The sequence below is a fragment of the Chelonoidis abingdonii genome, chromosome 3 (assembly GCF_003597395.2).
Source record: "Chelonoidis abingdonii isolate Lonesome George chromosome 3, CheloAbing_2.0, whole genome shotgun sequence".
NCBI lineage: Eukaryota > Metazoa > Chordata > Testudines > Testudinidae > Chelonoidis > Chelonoidis abingdonii.
In genome coordinates, this window is record NC_133771.1 from 207,800,848 (window position 1) to 207,818,654 (window position 17,807).

Below are 17,807 nucleotides of genomic sequence, written 5' to 3' on the forward strand. Positions count from 1 at the left end.
TTCATACAAAATGTTGGCTGTTTTTAAATAAAGTATTAGGGTCTCCCTCATGCCATCGACTATAGCGCCCATCTTATTCTATACAGATTTATGTGATTTCTTATGGAACCAGACAGACCTAAAATTAAAACAAATATAAAACAAGAGGCTTCATTAATTTCCCAGTCTCAGACATTCTTGTAACCAGAAACGATTTGGTAACTGCTCAGTGCACACATTAAATCCTGACACTTAATTCACAGGCTTTTTTAATAAAGTGTGGATAATATTGAGTCAAAATGCAATTCCCAGATTAGGGATAATTCTAGCCTAATCAAATTCATCTGGCATGGCAGGGAAAACCCGGAGATAAATTAAATGCTATGCAGCTGTATTTGCATCTCCTGTTATGGTTGTTTGGTGGAGTGAGTGGGAGAGAACAGAGAAATGCGGGTGATTTCTCCTCCCATGCTCTGTTGTGCCGCACAGAAAAACGTGATTATCAATCCTGCCTGGCAATCACAGCAGCTCATACCCGCTCCCACAAAAATATGTCTTCGTTTAAATAAGACATCAAAAGTTTGCTAATTATACCACAAAGAATTTCTCAGCCAAGAAGGGCTCTCTGATACATGACAGTATCCAGTAGTCTATGCACACGAAAAACAACCGGTCAGGTTTAAGGTTTGTAAGAATATTATATAAGTATATTATGACTGTGTAGATCTCATGTATCCAGTTAAGACATTTGGACAAATATCCCCTTTTAAACTAATTAATAAGAAGATTTATTAACATCAATACCAATTTTGAAAAGCAAGCCATTTTCCATCCAGCTTGTGTTTGTATTAACATTATCCATTGTTTTCAGTAGGTAAAGATTCCAGATGTCTAGATAAAATCCAGAATGTCAAAAATCCAGAGTCTGCAGATACATTTATTATGGTTTGTAAATTATCAATACAAATCTAAAGTAAAAAAAATAATTAAACAGTCTATTAGACAGGCTCTTTAAAATGAAATTTGATTTCCAGTAGAGCAATGCTAATCATTATGAATAATATGCAATAATTAAGATTAAAGAGGTGAAACAAAAGGCAAGTTATAAACTGCTGCTTTCTTAGGTCAGTAGCACTGCAAAATCCTGGTTGGTTTTGGATTCATTCCAAAGAATGCCTTTGAGGAGCATTACAGTCCATTAGAATTAAACCCTGGATGAATTTGGTCCATTATAACAAAAGTAGGGGGAGGGGACATGGAAACAGTGCTGATGGCAACATCAAATTCAGTTTTAGAAAAACTAATGTCTAACAGCAGCCTTTGTGACCCGGGGAAAGGAAGGGGAAATCCATACAAAATGTGCAAAAGGTGAGATGTCACAGATGGGGAGTATCATTATGCAGACAGAAGCATTACTACAAGGTCAACTGTAAGAAAATTGGATTGGGATATAAAATGAGCTTTCAAGACCCACTGAACCACACACATATTTTAATAAAACAAAGTGAGATCAAATAATTAACTAGACCATGAGCAATGACCAGTGGTCCTAATGAGAGTAATTATCTATCTTGTGTTTATGTCTAAAGTTATATGGATAAGGGATACGTTATATGTTGCTTACAAAGGTGGAATAATCTGTTCTGAGAGATACAGGGAGGCAGCCTTTTGCAGCCAAGCACTAAGAATTCTATTGAAAGAAATGCTACTAAGCAAATTTTAGCTGATTCAGGAGCACTTGTCTGATACTTGGTTTTCAAAAAAATGACCAAATGGGATACATGCCAGTTTATCACCTCTTTATGATAATACTTAAACATTCATTTCATAGTAAGTATGAGAATGGATAGAAACAAAGCCTAAAAACAAGGTAGCAGGAGAGACAGAAGATAAGAACCGAAATTTGGTCGAAGAGTGATTCAGCTCCCTCATCGTTATTCAGGAAAATATTCAACAAGCTGAATAGCTAGAACATGCAGGCACAATCTATGAGTAATGAGAAAATGAACATGCTTTGCTGGATGCAAATGTACATTATATTAACAGGATTCCTACGTTATTGTCAGCGAGTCTGCTGAGGATATTGAATGTAGAACCTGTAGCAAATTGATAGTGTGAAAACCACTTTTGTTTCATACACGACACAAAGCTTTCATACATCACTCAAGAAATCAGAAAGATTTCTGGGTTTAAACAGTGAAAGTTATCCAGCTGGTTAAAAAAACTCAAAACAAATAATCTCTCTGTTCATCTGCAGCCTCCAAAAATGCTTGTGTGCTGCAAGAGTATGCTGGGTAGAATTTTTAACAAGGAGGTTTTATATTTTGTGATATATATATATATATATATATATATATACACACACAAACACCAGTGCTCGTAAGACCTGATCCAGAGTCCACTGATATATGCCCACATTTTCCAAGCCTAGGAATTTTTGAAATGCCTTAAACAAATATCCTGTTGATTGATTGATTGATTTGTGCTTGAAAATATAGGCTGGTAATAGATTCTCCTGACTTACTTGCCAAAATAGACAGATAGTTTTTCTCCTTTGGAATGTGAATTTTCACAGAGGATTTGAATGTTTGAAGACACACAGGCTACCAGTTTCCAAACCTGGGTGCATAAAATTATGCATCTAAATACATATTTTGGCACCTAGATGGAAGTGACCTACTTTTCAGAGCTGCTAAGCAATAGGAGCTGTCAATGCTCTGAAAACTGAACTATTTTTATTAAGGTACTCAGATACTGCCTTAGGTGTTTAACTTTATACATTCAAATTTGAACATTTTGCCTATACCGAGTAATGTCTGTGAAAGAATAGCCATTCAACTCCCCTTATTTTTAACTGTCTCATCAATATGATAAACCACTTACATTTGATTTGTGCCTGATTATTAGAGGAGCTGAGCATTACCATGGGAGATGTGAGTGATCAGGACATCTCAGGATCAAGACCTTTACGTCCAATTTATAGCCGCTTTATATCTTACCCTGAATTTGTCTGAGAGACATAAACGAGAGCAGCAACTACCTACTCCAGGCTGCATTTGATTAAATTTTCAGCCCTGACTAGATCTGAGCTGCATTGTTTTTACACCTTCAGGATATATAGATATAGAACAACATAGTAAAACCATATTTTTAAAGAGCAAATCTGTGATTCAGCCCAGCTCATTTGCATACCCAAGATCCAGTTCAACTTTATTTGGTGAAGATTTAAAATGAAAGAGATTTAAAATGAAAATTCTAATGTACGGTGTGATCTAATGCCCAATGAAATCAGTGAAGAGATTTCCATTGACTTTACTGGACGCTAGCTAAAAAGAGGAAGGACACTCTAGTAACTAGGGCCCTAGCTTAGGACTTGGGAGACCCTGGTTCAAGTCCCTGCTCTACCATGGACTTCTTGTGTGACCTTGGGTAAGTTACTGAGCCTCTTGGTGCCTCAGACCGCAAGCTGTAAAATGCTCTGTCCTCCTTCCTAGGGGTGTTGTGAAAGTATATTAAAGATTGTGAACAGTTCAGATACTATGGTAGTGAGGACTACATGAATCCCTAAAATAGACAGCTAGTTCTGGTCCCTATCTCACCATGCCTACTCAGACAAAGCTTCCAAAGACTTCCATGGGACATATGTGCTCAAATGAACTGTAGGATGAGGACCTTACCTACAATACCACTGCTAAAATAATTTCAATATGGAAGACTATAGATGAGAGTGACAAGGTGGGTGAGGCAGTATCTTTTATTATAGGCGAGAGTGGTACTAGTTCACAAACGGCAAAATTTGCTTGTGGTGTGGAGGGAAGGTCAGCACAAACTCCTCAGCGCCCAGGCCTCACAAAGCTGCTCTATGGGGGTTCCCTTGGCAGGGTCAATTACACCAAGTCCATGGCCCAAGTAACTTGTCCAACTAGCATGAATAGCAGCTGTGGGGGGGGGGGGGGGTTAGGGTTAGGGTTAGGGGTTAGGGGTTAGGGTTAGGGTTAGGGTTAGGGTTAGGTGTGAGGGGGGGTGGGGGGGGGGGGGTAGGGTGCTGTGTGGCAGCCCTGGGTTGGGAATGGATTTCACACCCCCAATTACTCTGAACTCACCCTGCACAGGGTCTGGATACACGAGCTCAGTGCAGACTGGAGCGGCTTTCACTCAGACAGTAAACCTTTGTAATGAAGGATTGCTGGTCGAATATTTACCAATGAAATTAGTGCATAGTGGTAGATCTAATTTAGATCTTTCCAGTGATGTTAAACTTCACCACTGGTTATTCAATATTTCTTAAATGCAAATAAACACATAAAGGAGAAATGACCCTAAAGCAATCAAAGCAATGCCGGCACACCATCAAGACAAATAATAAACTACTCATTCATTACTAACATCAAAAGTGGGCTTGTGACAAATTCCACTAGCTATTAAGGGAATGATATACACTGATAAATGAGGAAAGACAACATTGCTCTCTGTTTCTCTCTGTTTTATTTAAGAAGCTGTGGAAAGAGGTATGTGTGTATGTGAGAGAGAGAAAGAGAGGTTTAAAAATCTACCATTTACGATAAAAGAAATAATTTTTTTGTTATAAATTCTTCTCCTTTTATGTATTGGGCTTTAACATGGGACAACATTTTCCAAAACACCCAAGTGACTTAGGCACTTAAGTCCCATTGACAGTCAACAAGATTTAGGCTCCTAAGTCCATAGGAGCTTTAAAAATGCTTACCCATAATAAGTTTTCAACTTTCGGTGATGGAGCAGGAAGGCCCCAAGCTTAACAAACAGACTTTCAAAGGCTGGAACTTCCGATAAGCAGAAACCTAGAGCGGTGTGGAGGGCTATTATTGCGAATCAATTTCCTCATGGATTTCCTAGGGAATATAAAATGGGCAATGAAACGAAAATCTTATTTCATGAGCCTAAACTGAATAATCAAGTGGCCATGTGACTGTAAACCTTACCTGTCCTCACACTGCTTCTTTACCATTTGTCACTGTTAAGAACTAAGGTAAAGGTTGCACAAAGGGAGCCATTTGCATTTAGACAATAATGTTTACTGGCCTTACAAGCCCCAGGAACTATATTACGTATTCTTGGCTGCCATCTACTGGAATGTTCTCTCTAAATTAACTATTTACATATATACAAACATACAGCACTCCTGTAACAGTCACTCTGGCTTGCTATGTCAGAACTAGAATGTAGATTGTGAGCTGCCTGGGAAAGAGGTCACGTCCTTCCATGCTTTTTCAAAGGCATCATAAATTAACTTAGTAATAAATAATAATCCATTTCTACTGCAGAACCGTAATATTTTAGTGCTTTCCATAAGAGACAGTGCTGTATCCCAGAGGAAGCAACTTTAATATAAATACCAATTAAAACCAGCTGTGATTTGTAAAACAACATGGAAGTGTGCAAGACCTGAACATTTCTGCATTGTGATAGCCCCTTAAGGTGGGATTTACAAAAGCAGTCTGTTTGACTTGACTTCCATTGACTTTAATGGGAATTGTACCTCTCATGCATGAATAAATAATAAAACCACCCAGCTCCTATATAGAACTTTTAATCACACTATAACCTCCAGCTCCTGGAGTGTCTTTGGGTACTCACTCAAAATAAGATGGGTCAAATTTATCTATGGAATAAGTGAACGCAAGTCCTATTGACTTCAGTGAAAGTTGTATCACCTGAGGTCATATCTGAATTTGATCTCATGTATCTATAGGAAAAGTGAATTTCTGGAGGCAGCAGATGTTTAACATGATCGAATAAAAAGGTATTCCTAGAGCTGATGTCACAGAGTCTACCAACTTGCATTTTTACATAGGTGAAAATAAAATCTTGCCTCATGCTGGTTTGAAAATAGTTAAATATGTATTCTAGTACAATGCTAACTAATGAGACTACTTGTCCAATGTCTGTATCCTGATTCATACCTCAGCAGCAGATAAAACTATCCCTTGGATTTATTCTGTGGTTAATCTGATTGAATATGCAAATCCCTACTTTCTGATTGGCTTATCCAAAGTAAATAATCATTTTCCATACCGCTAGACTCATTTCCCCTTAGGAGTATTAATTTTAAAAAAGCTGATGATGACATTCATTCACATAGAAGGTCAGATTCTGACTCAATTGACTTCAGTAGAGTTATTTTGCATTTGCACTACTCTAACTGAGATCAGAATGGAGCTAAACAACAACTGAGGAGCTGCCCTGGCTCCTCCTAATACCTCTGGACTGAGCTGGTATAGTTGTTGTTGATGGAAATATTGAACTGTTTGGACATCCTGCCAAGTTCTTAGCCTCAGTAACATCTCCCAGTAGTGAATTCCACAAGTTGACCACAGGCAGCCTAGAAAAAGCATTATCTTCTCTTTGCTCCTCATTGTGAGAGGAGCAGAAGCCCCCAGTGGCTTCCACTAAAATGGCAGAGAAACAGGCCCTCCACTGGTAAAAACTGGCTTAAAGCCACTGACTTCAATAGATCTGTACCCAATTACCCCAGCTGAGGATCTGGCCCTCATTTTTACCCACCTCTGCCTTGGTATTCAGCTGCATTGTGCACTCAGGCCTATGGTCTGCCTCGTCACCTCATGCATGCTGGTAAGCAGCAAGCCAGTGGGATAGGCAACCTGTTCCTCTGTGGTGCTTGCCATCTTTGACCACAAGAAATGAGTTAGTAGCATGAAAAAGTGCTACCATTGCTGCATTTGCTCCAGCTCCTTTTCCTTGCTGTTTTCTTTTCACAGAGGAATCTGAGTGAACGTGTGTGGGAGGCTGGGTGGGTGTTGGCAGTTGATCGGAATGAATTTCATGCCCTCCTCTTCCTTAAACTGGGTCATCCTCATTTACCCTGTTGCTAGCCTTCTCCTTTGTTATAGGGTTTTATTCCTTACAACTGCCTTCCTGTTCAATCCCTCCTCCAATACTCTGCACTCTTCCCTTTGCATCACACAGGGGAAAAGAGTTCATTTCATAGCTAATTCTCTCTAGCCTAGAGGAACCCAGAAGCATTTAACAGAAGAAAACGGTAAGTGTCACCTATTCTGGGCATATTATAAAACTGTTTTTTTCTTTCACTGTACTCCTTGGCTGGCATCATTTCCACCCTTCTCTTCTCTTCCAACGATCTCCCTGCTGTAACAGCAATTGCTGCTCTCTAGTCCTGGAGTCAAAATTCAGTTTGAGGCTAAGTGACTCAGCAAGCTGAAAGCAAGGTGGGGGGGGCGGGAGTTAAAAAATTGGAGCTTCCAAATTATTGCAATGAGGAGGATCATGCATGCATACAGAAAAAAAAAGATGGATATTGTATTGTAGATACAATGTTGACTGTGATTTCAGGGATTTTAGCAATTCTCAAGGAAAAGAGGTGAAGATTCTCAGCTTATTACAAACCAATGTCTGGGTCTCATTGCTCACCACTAACAGGGCTATGGATCTCAGCTTGCCAGGCTCAGAGTCTGAAAAACTCAAGAGACCCCAGTCCAGCAATGCCTGGGCTTCCTCATAAGTATGTGAATAGTCTCAGTGACTTCAGTGAGGTTTGTGTTTTGGCAGGTTGGGTCCTAATCACTTGCAACATGATAAAGAAAATAAAAGTATAGAATATAATCCTATGAACCCTTCCCCTGAAATTCAGGGAAAACTGGAATCCAGGCTTAGATCTAGATGTGTGTCTCATGCCATGCCTGTATCACTTCAATGGCTCAAGCCTCAAATCAAAACACTTCTGGACTTTGGGTGGTGGGGATTCAAAATCCAGCTAGAAACTTTGGATCATGCTTTGGATCAGATGGGCCCAAGCAACATTCTTAGATCCAGAATATGCAGTTTAGAAGGACGTGGTGACTATTCCTAGCCAATATGCCTGACAGGATTTTATTAATCTTTTCTCAAGAAGAAGGATGTGTTGGGCTTGCAACACACCCTAAAAGAACTAAAAACCTCCTGTCATCTTCACAGAGCCCATCATATATCAGGAAAAGTTGTCAGATAGCTGTCAGGAATACTCTGTTATTAATTTGAACTTAACCTGCTTTGATTTTAATGCATCAGACCAGACAGGCTACTTTTCCCTGTCAGTATTGGAGAGACTCAAATTCTCTTCTCACTTGCTGTATGGAGAGGCAGAATGGATTAGGAACTGAACAGGGACGCAGGGGGCCTGGGTTTTACTCCCAGCTTTGCCACTGGAGGACTTTGAGCAAGTCACCTCTTGGTTTCCCTTATCTTTTCCCCTCCACCTCTTTTATTTAGATTTTAACTTCTTCAGATATGGACTGTCTTTTAGTGCCTGAATGTATAGCACTTACAATGGGACTTGACAGGTGCCTCTGGACACTTCTATAACACAAATAACAACATATCATGTAAGCGGGGTTCCTGAGTTTTATTGTTTAACTCTTCAGGAAAACAGGGCATAATACAAAATGAGAGCTGAGAAAAATACTGATTGAAAATTGGGTACGAAGAATGCAGTAGACACTATATCTTAGAATATGACTAGTAGAGTAATACTGCATTAAAAACCATGTTCAGGTTGCATGATTAAGCACTCAAAAGTCAGGAAATGCCACAATGGAGATTGCCCATGTGGTCCTGTGATGCTCAGAGATTAGAGTCAGAGCAGCCTCCATGTTGCTTACATTTCAGTGCTTCCCATTTTGTTTGATTGGGAGCTGACCAAGAATGTTTCCTCTTTCCCACACACCCAAGACTACAGCAGGTGACCACTTTCCAGGACACAAGAACTGTATTTAAGATTGACTACTGGGGAGGTTTCTCTTTATTAGAGAAATGGAAACATTCCGATATTAAAATGTTAATCATGTAAACTCCTTGATCCCTCTGGAGACCCATCATGACCCTACCGTATCCTCCAGAGTCACACCCTACATCATAGGAAATTTGTTTAATATCACTCCAGAAAAGAGAGAAAAGTTGAAAAAGGAGAAAGCACAAAAATCTTCTGTTGTGACCTAATTTCTATTCTCAGTTTACGTGAGTATAAATCCAGAGTAAGTCACAAGGCTTAAAGGGAGTTACTCTGGATTTACAGCACTGTACATGAGAGAAGAATTTGGCCTTATGAATGTCCAGTCAATGATTTTAAATAGGATGTTACAGCTTGTGATTTTTCTCCACATCCATATTAAAATCTGAAGCTGAGTATAATCCATGATGGTATTTCTCAGTCTGCACTGGGCAAAAAGGCCATTTTTATACCTCCTTTTCAAACCAGAAAAAGGCACATTCTAACAAGTTTGCTTTATGCATGAAGCTTTCCCCATGCCTCTCCAATAGTGTTGGGAGTGTGAACTGAAGGGGAGTGAAAAAAGTGCTTTTTTCCCTTCCCTATGGAAAATTTACATAAAAGTGAAACATGTTTTGCAATTATTTTTTTTTTGCAAATTTCCACCAGAATATTTTGGCCTTTTGTCAGAAAATCAAAAACTGACATTTTTTCAGGGTTCAGCAAATGGAAACAAAACTTTTTAGGCTGGATACTGAAAATATTTCTGTCAAAAACTACAAAAAAAAAACCTGAGGCTCCCCCGCAGTTTTCAGGTTTTGAGCTTTCCAGTGGAAAAAATATATACTTCTCTGCGAAAATTTTCGTTTTACCAAAATCCTATTTTTCCCATAAAAAATTTTCCATGAAAAATGTTTTGACTAGCCCAACTCTGTCCAATATGCATAAAACGAACTCTTGTTGCGTAACTGGCATTCATTCAGTCCATGAAATGGCAATGCTTACTACAGAGATTAGTCCAAGAGGTCTCATCTTAATGCCTCAACTACATTTTTTACATCACATAAGTGCCAAACACTTCAATGTAATTGTACTGGATAATCAGTGCCAATGACAAGCCCTGTACTGGCCTAGCAGGGGCTCCTGAAGGTCAGGATTTCAGTGCATTAGTGGAGTAATGAGAAAACTTTTACATTGCCTGATTGCATTGTCTTGTGTGCTTTCACAGATTAAGAAAACAAGAAAATAGAGACTAAGTAAACAAGTTAGGGGCCTGATTCAAAGTCCATGAGAGTCTCTTCATTGATTTCCGTGAGCTTTGGATCAGGTCCTAAGGCAGCCTTATGCATTTGAAGGATGCTTTGGATTGTTATATGAAATAGTTTGTTTAAAACTACAGCATTAATGACCAGAACTCTCTCTTACGGTTTGGCCATTCTGGCCAAGCAGCCACCTATGATCCAAGGGCCTGATCCAAAGCCCATTGAAAGCAATAGAAAGACTCCCATGCCAGGCCCTGGGAGATCAGTTGGCTGTAGGTTCATAAGGGATCTTGCTGGGTCTATCAGGAGTGGAGTGATAGGGAGATGGAGTTCACCTCTGGGCTGTCTGGCTTCTGGCTGTAATTCTAGAAGCCTCGCTTTGGAAGCTTAGCGTTGACACAGCTTCAGCAGGGAGCCAGGCCTTATTTCTGGTATATTCCTTTGTAGAGCTTGAAAGCTATATTCAGTGTCTGCACAAGTGACGATGCTTGTGTGTGCATCCAGTAAACACTGCAAGACAAAATGGTCATAGCCTCTGGACTGCCGAACTTATCCCAGCTCGCAGCCATCACTCCTAACTTATGAAGAGGGGGCTGGGGAGTCCAAAGTCATAATGTATTTGGTTTGTTGTGAGTTCACCCCTCCGCTCATGAAGCTGATGTATCCGCATGCAGGGCTAGATTGTCACTTGGACTCTGTGCCTGAGCAAAGGAACCGGAATATTCTTGTATGCCTCTACACTAGCTACTTGGGTCCTGATTCTTAAGAGTGAGAAGAGCTCAGTCGACCACTGAAGCAGCTGGGTCGGAAGTGGGCTGAGAATGGGTGAACCCTGGGTGCCATCCCACCTGTTCGTTGGCTACAGTAGCTGAGCTGGCACAGAGGGAATATATCAATTCATTGCTGGTAAAGGTTGACAGTGCATTACTGGGAGCAATGAGGAAGTTGAGATGCATTGTGGCTAAGAGGGTTGTGCCTCCTAGGGCTGCTGCTGGCATGGGACAGTTCCCAGCCCAGCCCTTACTTAAGTCTGTGCTGAAGTCACAATCTTACAAGCTTTTCCTTTGGCACCTGAGATTTGTTCTTGCTTAGGTTTTGATCTCCTAGCTACCCAGGAGCCAGGAAGGAAGCACTATGCCAGTGATGAAGGATCAAGACTTTTGAGTTAAGTAAGCCTTGGGCTGCCTCTCAGCTACTAGAAACCCTCCCAGAGACTTGTGCTCTCTCCAGGCCATCTGGGTCTCTGCTGCTGACCGATGCCTGACCCTTGAGGGAAGCAGGTTGCTGGCACTTTCAACAAGGCAGAAAAAAGGGAATCTGCTTCCCCACAGAGGAGCAACCAATGTCTGGGAGAAGGTCTGAACACCTGCTGGGAGGGGAAGCAAGATTGAAGCCAACAGATGGCCACATCCTCTGCGCTGAAAGGGTTAACGACAGCTAGGTGTTCACCTGATTTCTAAAGGGGAATTAATATCTGAGGATTTGCGGTTTAATCTTTATAATGGATTTAAGAGTATAGAAAGCTCAGAGGAGCTTCAGAACAACAGAAGAGGCTGACACTCTGATCAGCATAGGCAGGCCGGACAGCAAAAAGCATAGTAAATAATCAACAGATAAGAGGGCACATGGCCCTTTCGTTCTGATGCACTGTGGTAAAGGCAGATCAAAGATCACAGAAAGATGTGGCCCCCTCCAATAGTTCTACCTTTCTTCCTTCCGCTTCCATCACCACCTCTTCATTTCCCTCTTCTTCATCCAGTCAGCATAGCTGTGGACACTAACGTGTCTGCTGGTTAGCAACCTTTCCATGGCTTGCAGCCTGCTTAGTTCCTAGACGTGCCCACGTGCCGTTCCACCTGCCCACCCAAACCTGCTCACCACCAACCTGCCTGGGAATAATCTCTCACTCCCCCTCCAAAGCAGGTGAGCTGTGGTTAGACTCCTGGCTCCATCCTCCCCCATTCCTGTCCACTGCCCAGAGTACCCACGCCAGCCTGGGGTAGTAATTTATGGTTGGTATAGACTAGGAGGAATTAGGGGAGGAGTTTTGTGTTGGATGGGTGCGTCCGAGTCCCAGTGCCTCGTGGGGCAGTACAGCAGTTCGCTCATCAGCCCTCGCGCAGAGCAGCGCCTATGGCAAAAGCCTAGCCTAGAGCAGCATTTCTCAAATGCAGCCACTGAGGCCACTAGGGGCTTTTCTTGCAGCCACAGCCTCTGGGGGATGATGGGGGTGGGAGGAAGCAGTGGCCCCTCCCCCAGGGCACCTACTCCCTTCTGAAGCCCCAAACATTATAGGAGTAGGCAACCCCTATGAGTTCTCCACCTTCCCAGGGGTCGGGGGATCGGGCTTCAGCCCCAGGCTATCAGAGAAATCTCAAATATCAAGGATGCTGGGTATTCAAAATGTCTTGCTGCTATGTTGTCCAAGACCCAGGTAATGTAGAATACACACGTGTTCCACACCAAATGAAACATCCAAGCCACTCAGGATAGCTATTTCCTAACCAGGCTCTCATAGAGGGTTCAGTTTTCAGCCCCGCATCACACCTAAATGTGAATTCATCCTTGCAAAAAGGGGGTCCATGATTCCTAATTTTAAGGGGATCCATGATTTGGTGCCCAATGACTTACAGCTTGTACCAGTTTAGTGCATTTTGTCCCACAGTTCTGCAAAGGAGCACACATTGTGAGATCAGTATGATGCATTCCAGCTATTCTCTGCTTTCCAAGGCCCCTAGGTGGCCACGGAAAGCCAGGTGTAAGTTAGAACAGCCCTAAAACACCTCTGACTGTTGACAGAGGCTATGCTGGCCCTTGAACTGCCTCAGAATACAGGGAGCACAGAGGAGGATTAAAGCCCCTTTTGAAACACATACCCTTCCCCGACTCTCTACACTGAGCACAGAGGAGAAACAACTGAAAATTGGCCTGATGCTCCCCTCCTATGTGTAAATCAGGAGTGTTCTGACTTCAGACAATGGAGAAGCACTGCTGTAAAACTAATTGCAACAGAGAGCATTGTAAAACTGGAGTCACTCCCTTTGAAGTCACAGGCATTATAGCAGATTTGGACCAGTGTAACAGAGCAGACTTTGGACCACCCTAGTGATTCTACAGAAGGCCCCCCCCATGCACATACAGACTGTGCATGCTGTACCAGTGCTATCTCCTTGTATTTCACCTCTGGTGTTAGGCTCAGAGATGTAAATCCAGGGATATTGCACACCATCAGCACTGCCCAGAAACATGTCTAGCATTTAAGACTAGTTAGCAATTGGCATGCATCAGGATTTGCTTTTTTCTCCACAAATAACTATAGCTCTGACATAACTGTAGATTCAAAGCATGTAATTTCTCCTGCACTCCTTGGAGGTGATTCATTCATTCCCGTGTAGTATTTTACTCCACTGGGGCAGCACAGCTATGATTATGTTTAGATTTCACTATTATCATCATAAGTCGTGTGTGTGAAGCCTCTATAATAAATATCGCAAAGCAATTTTTTCCTCCTTTGCTCTTGCCTTGTGTCCATGGATGGCTCGGTGCAGAGCCAGAAGTGTCAGCTCTTCTCTCTAGAAAAATTATAGGATGTGACTTATTTTACAGGGTAAGGTTCTCCCCCCTCCCTCCCACCCTAAAATTCTGACTGATTTGTTTTCATTGTACACTGGCCTTTCTGATGTTGTCAGAAGAGTGATGGCTTAATCCTGATAGGTCCTGAGCACCTGCGACACCCACTCCCCTGGATGGAAGTTCTGGATGCTCAGCACTTCTTAAGACTCCCTAGTCAAGAGAACAGCATAAGCCAAATTCATCCCTGCACTGGAGTATTCATCAGTTCAGAAACAGAAGAGAGTCAGTTTCACAGCTTAGTGGTGGCAAGGACTTGCTTGGGCCCTGGTGCAGGCGGGGTGGTATGGTGCCCTGGAGGGCTGCTCTGAGCTGTATCTCTGTTTCAACAGCAGAATAGCAAGGGAGTGAGAATGTCCTGGCCACATCCCCTCCCATCCAGACATGGCCTTTCCCTACTCTGGCCCACTTCTCCCTTGCCCCTAGCCACCCTAGGAACACCCCCTGTGTGGGGGGCTACTGGAAATAGTATACAGCTGGCAGAGCTGCTCCTGAGTCTCTGCCCTGGGGTGTTCACCAGGGGGCTCATATGCCTGCTCCACTGCACCAGCCTAACAAGCATAAAAGGGCAGAGGGCAAAGATGAAGAGGGTCCAGGCAAGCTCTATGCTTGTGTTTTGGAGAGTTCCCCTGTTCTATGGGTCTCTTGGCACTTGGCCTCTGTGAGTTAGGTACATGTATATGATTGCTCATTGTTTTCTGTCTGACTAGAGGAGAGTCTATCTGCAGAATATACCCTCCAGCGCCTCCCTAAGATCTCCCTCCCAATAAACCCTCATGGCTTGCAAGGTCTAATTCTACTTCACTCAGGCAGCAATAGTCTCGAACCGGAGCCAAGTCGCTTTCAGCACAGGAGTCCTTCATTTGGTAGATATCAGCATCATTACACACACTAAGCTCCAGATCTTCCAGCACTGAACTCTGTGGGAGTCAGGTTTGCCAACCCCAAGCATTAAACAATCACGAGTCGGGTACCCCCAAATCATACAACTGACTTAAACATTACAAGATTTGAAAGACAATGTACAGTCCTTGGAAGGCAGTTTATTTGCTTTCAGGGGGGCATGTTTCCAAGCTTATCTCTGCTGTCATGAGGGATAGAAAACTTACTTTGTTTTAAATGACTGCTGAGATTCTGGAGTATTCACATGAGTCCAAGAGCTGGAGCTTTCGGGAAAAAAAACACCAAATATCAGAAGGTTCATGAAAGAAACCAACACTGGAAAGTTTTGTCACTGACTTCAGTGGGTGCAGGATCAGGCCCTAGATTCTCTACCTGATTAGAGTCTGTGTCTTATGTGTATGGGTCTGCTTTCCAGCTGATGTATGGTCACTTGCATGCTGGGAAGCTGTAGGAGCTATTCAGGAGAACACTTCCTGGTGGTTTCTCTCAGGCAGTGCAGCTCTGCCATGCCCCTTACCCTGGGCTTTGCCATAAGGGCACAGGGTCTAGCCTTTCACAGTGATTATAGTGTCTAGCATCTTCCTTTACTTGGATTATTAAAAGCACTGCAGTACTCTCAGCAATGTAGCAGCCAGACTATGAGTCAACACTGCTTGCCTACTAGTGCAATGTGCCTAGCTGCTTTATACTGTCAGTTACTCTTAGTCTGGGCCAAATAATCATGTCCTTCCTTACGCTGAAGAGTCCGTTGCTCCTTGAGTGGCCCCACAGAAATCAAGGAATGGAGGTGGAGCTCAGAATGAATAAAGGCATTAGAATTTGCATGTGGTGAGATTATATTGTTTTTGCTGGTTGGTTTCTTCACACATACAGACCTGTGCAGAAAACATCACTGCATAGGCAGATGTTGAAGGCAGCAGCACCCTGCGTATATTAGTCTACCACATACCACTTGCCCATTGAAAAGGAGATTGATCTAGTTTACCTGTATGAAAAAGTGCTTGAGTTTGCATCACTGACATTGTTCTTTTTCTGCGTAGAGCCAATGGGATCCCTGCCATGCTATGCACCAGTTCTATTGCTTATTTGGCAGACACAGTAGTCTTGCATGGTACTAAGTACAAATCTATAATCAAAAGGAATTCTCCCACACACCAACAAAGAACAGATTTACTGCCAAATGCCTACCCAAGGTGTTGATTGAATGTGTTATTTTTTTAAATTCTGCATTTTAATCTTTTTTCCAAGACAGCTAATGATATATCACCATTAGATTTCTGTTCATGGGATGGGGGAAAAGAAGAGATCTGAAGATAATATTAACAGTATTATTGAAAATGGTCAGTCTCAACATCTGACCCATTTCGTGATCAAATGAGGTTTGTCCTTCTGTGCTGAGATTACATTAGATCTGATTCAAAGCTCATCTGTTATGAACAGTCCCAGGATTCCTTAATTCATTACATTTGTTAACCCCACACATTTAAACAAGCCCTGGGAAACAGCTGTATGCCAAGAAAATGCAACATCCTCATTGTTACTGTAAGGGTGTGGACTCACCCCTGCAGCACCTCCAGCTGGCCTCTATGGGAATTAGATCTTCCAGCATCCTGGAGCACCCGCTGCAGGCTGGTGATTCACCTTACCACTGGCCCCCTGTTCTTCCCAGCACCCTGGTGCCCCTTTCTCTGAGTTGTTACCACCCTGGAAATACCCCCACACTCTGGGTCTCCCCACCCAGGAGAACCCCCAACCACCAACCCCACCTCACCTCACCATCAGGTTACTGCCAGTCATTGTCTAGCCCCTGCGTCCAACTGCAGTATCAGCCACTCATCACTGGCACGGTTGGGTTTGGACCTGCTGCATTTACCTACCCCTGGGCTGCCCTCTGCAACCCCCAGTACCTGTTGGCCTTCAGCTAGGCCACAGCCTGGGGCTTTCCAGGCTGGAGCTCCCCAGCCTTTTTTCCACCCTGCTCAACTCAGGTACCCTGTCTCTAGCTCCCCACACCCAGGCCCTTCTCCCTCTACAAACAGAGAGAGACTATTGAGCTCCTGGCTCCCAGCCTTCTTATACAGACCAGCTGTGGCCTGATGCGAGGTGGTCCAGTTGCACCTGCTTCCCCAATCAGCCCAGCTTTTAAAGCTGCAGCCCTCTCCAGGGCTGCTTTTACCACTGTAGCCCTCCCAGGCAGCAGGGGGGGGGGGAAGAGGGGGAGAGAGAGAAAAAAGACCACCCTGCTACAGTCACCCCAAACTTCATCACTACAAAAATCAAAATGTAATGATGAATGATAGCTTCTCTCTTTCTCTTTAATCCAGCCTATGGAAGTAGGGGTAAATGGCAGTTCATCACAAGATCAGTGTAGGAGGGCAGCACCCCTGCAACAGAATGGGAAGCTGATTGCAACTCAGTGACCCCTTACTCCTATGTACAGGAGCATTGACAGCAACTATCTAGGCCTTTGAGAATGATAGCTCTTCTATAATATTGTATAAGTTGGTTTAAAACCTCCGTAAGAAGGTTATCATTCTCTTGTGTTCTATAGGACTTTCCCACAGAAGCATTATTAGGTTTTTAAAACAAACAAACAAAAAATTTGCCACAATCTGAATGTAATACTATATCATTCCGTATTATTTGTAGGACAATAGTGCCTTTGCCAAACATCATGCAGGGGGCTGCAAATATCCACAGAAGGAGTCAATCCCTTTCCCGTAGAGTTTGCAGTCTAAACAGACAAGACTGACAAAAGGTGGGCGAAAGAGAGTAATCGACCCTGGTCTGAATGTGGATTGACTTTCAAACCAAAGAGTAAGGATTTTTAAAAAGCCAAGAGTTTTGGGAGGGATATAAGCCCTCATGCTCAGGGCATAAACTAACTTCTATGTAATGGAGGCCAAGGAGAGACTGATCCTGGGGTAGGTTATCCCATTAATACCTACTGCAGGTGGTGCTGACACAGTCAGAGAGGATACGGGGTTTGATGAAGGCTGCTCTGATCCGGCATAGCAATTCATAGAATCATAGAACTGGAAGGGACTTCGAGGGTCATCTAGTGCAGTCCCCTGCACTCATGGCAGGACTAAGTATTATCTGGACCATGCCTGACAGATGTTTGTCCAACCTGCTCTTAAAAATCTCCAGTGATGGAGATTCCACAACCCCCCTAGGCAATTTATTCCAGTGCTTAACCACCCTCAAGAGCTTGCCCTATGGCTACAGCTTAACCTCGGCGTAGACTTTGCCTATGGGCTGACAGCTTGTAA